The sequence below is a fragment of the Lolium rigidum genome, chromosome 6 (assembly GCF_022539505.1).
Source record: "Lolium rigidum isolate FL_2022 chromosome 6, APGP_CSIRO_Lrig_0.1, whole genome shotgun sequence".
NCBI lineage: Eukaryota > Viridiplantae > Streptophyta > Magnoliopsida > Poales > Poaceae > Lolium > Lolium rigidum.
This window is the reverse complement of record NC_061513.1, coordinates 321,485,616-321,495,203: the sequence shown is the minus strand read 5'-3', so window position 1 is coordinate 321,495,203 and position 9,588 is coordinate 321,485,616. Positions and strand designations below refer to the sequence as shown.

The 9,588-nt window shown below is 45.1% G+C and overlaps 1 pseudogene; it reads left to right on the top strand.

Moving 5' to 3' along the window:
• The first annotated feature begins 922 nt into the window (after positions 1–922).
• On the top strand, positions 923–2,424 carry LOC124664697 (annotated as a pseudogene).
• The last annotated feature ends 7,164 nt before the right edge of the window (positions 2,425–9,588 follow it).

Genomic DNA, 9,588 nt, shown 5'->3' with positions numbered 1-9,588 from the left:
TGCTAAAATGGGGTATCAGTGGAAAGTTGGGAATGGTAGGAACATTAAGTTCTGGGAGGATCATTGGTTTGGTTCTTGCTCCTTGGCTATTCAATATTGGGAATTTTACTTCCTAGTTAATGAACAAAACAAAACTATTGCTGATGTTTGGGATGGTATTTCCTTGAAGATGACATTTAGGAGGTGTTTTGACCACAACTTGATGTTGCAATGGTTGGAAATTCAGCAAATTGCTCAAACTATCCAATTGGATAGCACTCAAGATTGTTTGGTTTGGAAGTGGGAAGCAAATGGGGTATATAGTGTGAAATCCTTATATGCTGTTCTTAATTTTGGTGGGATTAAAATTGTTGATATTCAATGTGTTTGGAAGATTAAAGTACCCCCAAAAATTCAATTTTTTCTTTGGTTACTCTCCCACAACAGACTTCTCACTAGAGATAATCTGGTCAAGAGGAAAAATGTGGATGACTTAACTTGTGTCTTCTGCAATGAATTGGAATCTTGTCAACACTTGTTTTTTGACTGTGTGGTTCTTTGCTAAACTTTGGAACGAGGTTGTTGCTGTTTTGGGCTTGGACTTTGAAATTTCAAATATGCATGATGTAACTTCTATGTGGAATGATAGGAAGAAATATAAGAAGCATAGTATGACCTTTGCTGCTATCCTAAGAACCATCTGGATTACCAGAAATGATCATGTTTTAAATCGGGTTCAATGGACTGGTATGCAGGAAATGTGGAGACGCTTGGCTTGCAGCTGTGCTCAATGGAAAATCCTGCTGAAAGAAGAAGAAAAAGGAGAACTTATGTCCATGATGAGCAAGCTGGAGGATCTGGCTCGGATGCCACCACTGCTGTTGTGGCCGGAGCCTAGGTGACTCCACAGAAAAGAGCAAGGGCGACTCTGGAGGTCAGCGACATGAACTGCTCGAGGGGCTTTGGCCCAATGCTAATCACTGCAGAAGACCTGGCGAGGACCCTGGAGGCCAACGATCTGATCCTGGTGGGTGATGGTGCAGGATTCCAGGTCTTGGATCGTCAGTAGGATCGAGAGAGGGGTGGTCTGAGGGCTCTTTTGCTAAGCTCTTCTTTTTCTGATGTTGTTTATGTGGTTTTATCCTCTAGTGTGGTTCGTTTGGTATGTCAGTTAGTACTTTGGGCCTGTGTGCCTATGTTGCATGTAGTGAGGACTGTTGTGTTGTAATGCTAAAACTCTTTGGATGATGTAGTTTGGTTTGGTTTCAATATATTTGGAACCGGGGGGTGTGCCCCTGTTTCTCTAAAAGGACTACCAGGAGCTCAAGGAAAGTTGTTGCTATTTTATACTCGAGGTCACCGACAAAGTAGCAAAGATCAACATGGGCAATACTCCAGGACGGATGCTCCTTCCTCCTCCAGCAGCCAACAGCCGCCGATGAACACGGCCACACATTACGCATCGGAGGTGGTCGAAGGCACACATGAGTTTAAAATCCCCCACTTTAACGATGTACAAGGGATGTATGGAGTTGGCAAAGAAATAAGTTCCGGCACTTTCCAGGTCGGCGGTTATGATTGGAAGGTAAAGTTGTACCCATCCTCATCATACGAAAAAGCACAAGGTCACATCTCTCTATACGTCGAGTTATTGACTGATCCTAGAACTTCCGGTGTGAAAGCCACAGTGTGCTTCCAGATGGATTGCCCTGGTGGATGGGCACCTTATGAAAAATTGTTGGAGACAACATTTTACACCAAGTCAGATTGGGGGCATGCAAAGTTCATCACCATGGAATCGGCCTAGTCACGGCACCTAGAACATGATGGTTCCCTTACCATACATTGTGATCTTTCTGTCACGAAAAAGGTGTGCACTAGTACTAGCTCCACCACCGATGGTGCTAGAGCCAGGATGACACCCTCCAACGACATCATCTCACACCTTGAGCAGCTGCTGGTGGGCGAGCAGGGGTCAGACATGAGGTTCCTTGTCAAGGAGAGCCAACAACAAGCGCATGGTCTATTTATCGCCATGCGGTCGAAAATCCTGTACGAAGAAGTGGCGGTGGCCACCAAGGATAACCACATCATACTAGTAAATGACACGACGGTTGCGGTCTTAAAGGCCATGCTCCACTTCATCTACACTGATGAGCTACCTCCTATGGAAGACCTAGACCCTGGTGTCGATGAAGATGAAGTGACAATTGCCCAGGACTTGTTGGTTGCGGCGAGCTGGTTCAGCCTAGACAGGATGAAAGCCATGTGCCAGAACTTGTTGGCACACTCATCTCCGAAGAAAATGCATTAAGCACGTCGGAGTTGGCATGTGATCTCCATCGCTCGGAACTCGAAGATTACTGCAACGACTTCATCGAGTTGACCAAACTAGTTCGAGAGGGAGATATAGATATTCAGCTACTCAACATGGAAATATACTGAAAAATCGTGGAGGTTATTTTATTATCTTTTTCGAAGAGTTGTAATCCTTCAAATTACTTGTTATTTCACCTAGAGCACGTGGACATACAAGTGAAACATATCTCATCAATGTGTCATCTTACTTGACATGCTCCCTTTCTAATTTGCGGGGAACAGTCGAGATTTTGTTCCATAATCAGAGGGGTTACAATCAGCAAACGCTACATGTGTTACAGTATCTGGAGTACGATGTGCCCAACAGGCTTTACTCACTACGTATGAATCTTTTCGATAGAGGCCGGGATCTTAACCTCATTTTCAAAAAAGAACTCACTATCTATGTGACGCACACATCATGTTTATCTCTACAATATCAAAGGGGCTAGAGCTGATGGTTGCCTGATAATCTTTGGATGCACCTCCACCACAGAAACCCCTCCGTGCCTCCTTGGCCCCTGCTATGACTGTGATGGCGGAGGGTTGAGGGCCGAGATGTTTTATTATACGGAACCTTGTTAGAGGGTGGAGAGATCCCGCATTGTATTATAGAAAGAGGGAAATTGGTCTAGTTAATAAGAAAAAGAAGACCTAAAAACCATACAAACACACACTACAACTTATGGCACATCGTCTGTGTCAATACAATGACACCTAGACCTAAAACCATAAGGGCATCTCCAACGACCCGACGTAAACAAACGCCACGCGGTTTGAAAATGCGCCTGCACCCAGCCTAGCGGCCCAATGCATAGTGATCGGGTTGTCAGCGGAGATGCAAACGCGTCCCAAATATGCATCTGGGAGGACGTTGGGTGGTCGCGCCGCGTGACCGCTCGCTTCTCCCATGGAACCGCCTGAAAACAACCTAGTACTAGCGACGAGGCATCGCTTCAGTAGTCTACGCCACATTAATGGTGATGCCTCGTCTATCAATCAGCCGCCGCCCACCACTGCCAATGAGAAATAAATGTCGTTGCCAAGTGTGGCGCACCGCTCGGCTGCCTTCAGCGTATAAAGAGGAGCGCACGTCGGGCTGCCTCATCATCTCCTCCACACAAACCCTAGCCACCGCACAATCTCCACCGTAGCGCCGCTGCCCACAATCGGGTGGGGACGTCCACCTCGGTTCTCACAAGGCGCGCTCCAATGTGCTGGACACCTCTTGCTACCTAGTATTCACCTGCCTTTACCGATTGTTCACTTGGCGAAGGCTGGCCAGTAAAGTAGACGGTTTGCCCGCGGCAAAGAAAATAAAATGTCTGTTTGGCCGATTGCCTACGGCAAAGAAAAAAAATGTCTGTTTGGCGAACGTTAACAGTTTTTTCGTTCATTAGATATGTTTTTTCATCTGTACATTACATATGTTTTTTCGTTCTTTCAAGACAGAAGACAGAAGACAGAGCAGAGAACAGTCAGGGTTAGCGGTAGGGTTTGAGAGGTGTTGGTTTAGACCGGTTGCTGAGAAGTTCGGTATGTTGGGTAATGAGTGATTAAGTTAGAGATGCGATGTTGGACAGCACTGTTTGGTTGAATGAATCTTCAGTCAAGAATTATGTTGGAATAGAAATTTTGGTCAGTGATACAAAATGAATGAATATCCTTGCTCGGAGCATGGAGAAGTTAATCTTACTCTCCATTTTACCGGTGATTCTTTAGAAAATGTCTATTGGAAGAAAAAGGAAGAATTTTCTTCATGCTTTGCATATCTATTTTCTTGCTCTAAATGAAATGAAAAACTATTTTCCAGGCCTTATGTTTTAGAAAAAGAACCTGTCTGTTAAGGCATCTGTCCCAGATTTTCATGGCCTCTCGAAGCATCTTTCTGAGACTTCGAGAGGCCTCATGAACATCAAGGGCATTGTTAGATGGCAGCACCAAAGCTGAAGCAAGCAAACTGCCTCAGAAGATTGAAAAACAGAGTTTATCTTGAACGATATTGACATGACTCTTATCTGAGGTATTAGCACCCCAAGTACATCAACTCGTTAAGCTGGAGCAAATTCATACAACAACTTGTAAAATAAACTCTGCACTACACAAACTTGCACTGAGAGAGCAAATAGGTACAAGAGCAATCAGAAGGTGACATGTGGCATTTTATATTCTGCAAAAAGACCCTTGTATGTTTATTTTAAACTTTGTAACGATGGAGTTGCCTCACATATTGGTCCCACCTGTCAGTCGCATACACAAATAATTAAAACTACATAGAAGGAATGGGGATTCGAACTCATGATCAACCAATACAGCCCACACGTGATTGCCACTACAGCACACATCAATTTGCTAAATAAGTTGGGCATTATCTTTTATCTTTAGTCTGTGAATACTTTTGCGACCACAACAGGGCGTGGATGACGTAGCTGGGCCTGTGCAATGTCCCGGCCTTCGACAACGATCACACTCGCATTTGAAACAGAAAAGGGTGGGGCTCAGTCATATGACCAGGAGTGGGCGGGTGGCCCTCACTCGGCCGTGCACGGGAAGGATGAGTATGGCAGCGACGAGCTGGCAAGAGAGGATGATGATATTAGCGGGTGGTCGCAGCGGTGGTCACGGCCATGCGAGATGTTCGTGTGCAACCTATCTCGCAAGTGCAACGTCGATGAACTGCTCAAGCTCTTGAGGCCCTACAACACCGTCCTCTCTATTGAGGTACACACATGCATTGCACGCCATCATGGTATCGGCTCTTGATTTTGTAGTTAGTGTCACAAGCTGCACTGTACTATTTGTATCCATAGAGAATTGGACTGATTGGCGGAATACAAGTGACGCCCTGGCTCTAAGTGGCATTTGGAGTTCATGGGATTATACAGAGTGCTTCTTGATTTGGTATTGTATCCCGTAGACAGAATTAAATCATAGTCTCGTATCTTAATTATTGGATGATCTGAACATTGGATATTTCACGCAAAAGAAAACTGCATATTGTTGTTTTATCTTTTATTTATAGAATTCGTATTAGCAAATCTTTAGGTTTATGCTTCCGTGGTATCTTACCGGGAACTACTGATGAACAATGGGTAGGATTTATATCAAGTGCTTCACATTTTCATATTCCTTGTGCCGCTATATAAGTTGCTACATTTTCCTTTTTTCCAATATGCATTGTTTCGACGTTTTGAATCTGTGGTAACTTTGTGTGTATGCTTCCGCATTATCTTACTGGTAGCTATTGATGAATAATGTATAGTTTTTCGTAAAAAAAAAATGTAATGGTACAGCAGTATAGCTACATGTTACTCCTTCGCGTCAATCGTATAATAAGATGATGTCCAACAAAAATCAATGAAGTATGGCTAGGTATAATGGTAATTGTGAGTAGACTGCTTTGTTAGATCGTGAGTTCGAATCCCCACTCTCTACAGTTAGTTTTAATTTTTTATGTAAGCCACAGACAAGTGGGACCAGCCTGTAAGGCAGCTCTATGGTTACAAGTTCAAAAGAAAAACACATAGGTTTTTTTGCAAAAAAATACAATGCCACATGTCGCTTCTGCGTTTGTACCTATTTGCTCCCTCGGTACAAGTTTGTGTACTCCAGAGTTCACTTTACAAGTTGTTGTATGAATTTGCTCCAGCTTGACAAGTTGATGTACCTGGGGTGCTAATATCTTCTCTTATCTGCAAGACTGCAACTAGGCACTTTGACTCCAGCTTGACACATAGGTTTTTTTTGCAAAAAAAATACAATGCCACATGTCGCTTTCTGCGTTTGTACCTATTTGCTCCCTCAGTACAAGTTTGTGTACTCCAGAGTTCACTTTACAAGTTGTTGTATGAATTTGCTCCAGCTTGACAAGTTGATGTACCTGGGGTGCTAATATCTTCTCTTATCTGCAAGACTGCAACTAGGCACTTTGACATCTTAGGGAGAAGAAATATGCAGAGAAAATTCCACGCGTGAGGTCTGCTGGTAAGGTAAAGTTGCTACTACGAAGAGAAAAGATGGATTCAGTTAGAAGTCGACGGGATTCAGAAGAAGAATGATTCATACAAGAAAAACACATAGGTATAATGGTAATTGTGAGTAGACCGCATTGTTAGATCGTGAGTTCGAATCCCCACTCTCTACAGTTAGTTTTAATTTTTTATGTAAGCCACAGACAAGTGGGACCAGCCTGTAAGGCAGCTCTATGGTTACAAGTTCAAAAGAAAAACACATAGGTTTTTTTTGCAAAAAAATACAATGCCACATGTCGCTTTCTGCGTTTGTACCTATTTGCTCCCTCAGTACAAGTTTGTGTACTCCAGAGTTCACTTTACAAGTTGTTGTATGAATTTGCTCCGGCTTGACAAGTTGATGTAACTGGGGTGCTAATATCTCCTCTTATCTGCAAGACTGCAACTAGGCACTTTGACATCTTAGGGAGAAGAAATATGCAGAGAAAATTCCACGCGTGAGGTCTGCTGGTAAGGTAAAGTTGCTACTACGAAGAGAAAAGATGGATTCAGTTAGAAGTCGACGGGATTTAGAAGAAGAATGATTCATACAAGTCTGTCAAACCATGACGTGTACTCGGCTATGCTGCTCCTACAGGTTCAGATCGTGTATTCGTGTGCCTCTCATCTCAGCATGATACAAACATTTTTACCCGAAGATGATAATGTTTGATTATTAACCCAACAGCATGCATGCAACTCATCAAGAGCTTATTCCCACTTTACTGGTTATTCCGTGGAAAATTTTCCATGAAAAAAACTAAATGTGATAATGAGGAAAACGAGGTTCAGACTGGCTTGGATCAGGGTTTTTTTTTTCTTGGCCGAGGTTTCCAAAATCTCGCCAAACACCGAAATTCTCGTTTCCCTCCGAGAAACTCTGCTACCAGGCAAAAAAAAATCGAATGAATTTGAACTTCGGAAATTACATTAAATAGGAAACGCATGCTCTATGTAACACATACAGTAAGCCGATCCCGGCGTCCTCATTGATCGCGGGTTCTTTTCCTCATTTTATAGGCTATTTTGAAGGAGAAAAAAAAAGGAAACAGCACCCAGAGGGGATTTTGGTTATAATTTTATTTGATTTGATGTTTGAAAATTTTGAACTAAAATTTTGCTTCAATTAACTCGGATGGTAAAATGCCGACGCGGTAACCGCTAATTTTGATGCCCTCCCGTAAAAAGGACTGTCCCAAAAAAAAACTTGGCTTGGATGCTGCTCACTGGGCTGTTGTACAGCATTCAGCTGATGAATGCTCTGAAGTAGTGAGTGGCAGGCTATAGCAGCACACACTAAGAATGGGCTCAAAGTGGCCGGAAATGCGAAAATGCCATTCTGAACTCGGGCACAGATACACCCTTTATCTATGCCATCTATTTTCTCCAAGATTAGTGGTACGGTCAGGTATTTGCTCACGTGTATGCTTGTAGTAATGGATCCTGCTCTGCATACTGCCCACCTCTGCGTAAGCATTAAATTTCCATGTCCCCGTTTGATGATAGCAGAACACAATTCTGAGACGGAACACACCGCATGCAGTGGCTGTACCATCCAGTGCCGCTAGCATCCAAGCACTGCCAACGAGCTTTTAATGATCCAAACACCATCGAATAGCCTCCATCTAATTTCGCATTCCTCTTCTAAAATCAAACCAGCTTGCTCATGTTTTTATCCCCTAAAAGCGTGCACATTTGACATGAAGATTTAATTTGCTGCAAAACGCATGCGAGTAATGAACCAGCTAGCAAATTTGACTAGTACAGCATGAACTAGCTAACAAAATCTCAAAAAACAAAAAGAAAACGACTAGCTAGCTTCACCTCTGCATCAATCCATCGGCCGGGTATCCAGGCTCCAAGCAAGCTTCACCAGTGCATCAATCCATCCAAGCTCCAAAAGAAGAAGAAAGTAGCAGCAGCAGGCAGCCTGCGGACATGGGCGTCGGAAAGGGAAACCGCCGCAAGCATCTCCAGGACAGGGCCGCATCGTGAACCTCCAGCCAACACACACACACTCACGTCTCCATTTCCTGTGTGTGTCTTCCATCCCGTCAGCTCGAGGAGTCACTCCCGGTAGTACGCGCGCACTAACGTAGCCGTCAAGACATAGATCCATGGGGGCAACTCTATCTCAGGCGCCTGCCGCAGAACGCAGAACACCCCTCCACAACTGCATAATATCAAAAAGAGAACAGCTCCACTTATCAAGCAACTGGTTGGAGCAAGAAATTCATCAGATTTTACTCCCCTTTACGGCGAGCTTAAGATTAGCTGTCTCACCGCTTTTCGCTTCGAAAACGTCCTCGATCTCCTTGCCGAGATGCCGCGTTTACTCGCACCACCTACCTAATTTTCTGGCCAGAAATTTAAGCTCTGTTCCATGGGCACAGAACTAATCGGCATATGTACCACCCGCCCATCCTACGCCCACGCCCGTCTGGTCCTGGCCCACCCCAGTTCTCCACGCAGACACGCATCATTGTCGCGATACCGGAATGACACAGATCCCCAAACCAAATAAAATATCCAGAAAACGAGAGCAGCTGAGCCCGGGTGCAAAAACGCCTAACCCGGAAATGGACTTACATAATATATACACTACGACTAGTTGAATCCCCTGCGTTACCACGGAACAATAAGATAAACAAACTGATCAGAAAAATTACTTCAGTTCAAAAATGAGTGGCGAAAAAAGAAAAAAAAAGAGTGGCAGCATCTCCAGGCGCGTCCCCCAAAGTGTCCCCAACAGCAATTTGGGGCGCGCCGGACCAAAAAACCGTTCCAGCCGCCCGCGTCCCCCAAACCCGAATTTTGTCCAGCGCGCCCCGATACGGTGTCCGGCGCCCCGAGCCCGTCCCCATCCCACAGGGGACGCACCGGGGACGCCGGACACACCGAAAAGCGAGGCGGGGAGTGGCGGGGCCGACTCATCAGTGGCACAATAAATTTTAACTTAACCGTCGCCTACCTCGCGACGGAAGTTATTGGCTTTGCAGCGACGGTGCAGTTCCCGCAGAGGCGCAGAGGCGCGTCCCGTCGCGCCTAGCTCTGCGTGCCGGCGTTAATCAGCGCCACCGCTCCTCCGCCTCCCTCCGGCCTATAAAAGGGCCGCCTCTCATCGTCCCTCTCACACACAAACCCTAGCGCCTCTCTCCCAAACCCTAGCCGCCACCATCTCAACAAGACTCGACGCTATGTCTGGTAGAGGCGGAGGCCGACCTCGCGGCCGTGGTCGTGG